Raw genomic sequence first — 981 nt, 5'->3', positions numbered from 1 at the left:
ATTTGGCTGATGCTGCCTTTGACATTCTAATTCATGACTCTCAGCAGACAGTGGTGTACCTCCTTCAAGTGTATACGTGTGTTACAGTAGAATGTGATGTCAAAAGTCTGCACCTCATCTGCCAACGCACTTTTGGCTCAAAAACACCTCCCACATTTACCCTTCAGCCTCCCTCTAAAAAATTTGGCAATGAAGCACTGTAAACCCCCAGGAGCTCAATTAACATACTGATTTTGGAAATTTTTTCAGTTGTTCGGTAAGTAGTGTAGCAGTCATACTCATTCTGCTGGTAAGTGAGCGTGTGTGTATGTGTGTCTGCATGTAGGCTGACATGAGCCTCAGTGACAGTCAAACTGCAACTAATGTCAGTTGTGACAGAAGTCTGTCTGAGACTACATCTTTTCACTTCACCTAACGCCCTGTATTACTGATATAATGCAGGCGATTACAGATTATTGTACTCGTCTGAGGGCTGTCGCTGTTTAATCTGCCTCCGCAAGCGAGGGTATCATAAAGCTCTTGCGTCACTTCCTTCCTGACAAACGTCTTACACCCACCCGCTCACGTGGGAGTGTGGTGTTGCTTTGAGCGACTCAGCAAGTGACATCTTAGAAGCCTCTGCGGTTCGTGGGTCAAGCAGACTGGGGGTCTATTTGGCTTCAGAGCATATTGAAAATAAAGTCAGCCCACTTGGAAAGTACACAGTGCCAGTGCTCGGAAGTTCCACTCAGGGGTGTTAACTGTCAAAGCAACTGACACATTTGGTTTAGTTACTGATCAGTCTTGAAAAATAACCTTCCTGATTGCGCCATTTACACATTTTTAAAAACCTGCGTCGAATAAAAATAGGCAGTTGCTGCCTTTAGTAATTTCCAAAATATATTAATCATACTTAGCATTTAAATGGGGTTAGAAAGATCTCAGTAGACACGGAATGTCTCCATCTAGTGGCCTTGCAAAAAAAAAGACAAGTTTATATAT

Source organism: Stegastes partitus, unplaced genomic scaffold, assembly GCF_000690725.1.
Source record: "Stegastes partitus isolate 25-593 unplaced genomic scaffold, Stegastes_partitus-1.0.2 Scaffold4, whole genome shotgun sequence".
NCBI classification, from domain to species: Eukaryota; Metazoa; Chordata; class Actinopteri; family Pomacentridae; genus Stegastes; species Stegastes partitus.
The sequence above is the reverse complement of the archived record's forward strand: the minus strand, read 5'-3'. Positions refer to the sequence as shown.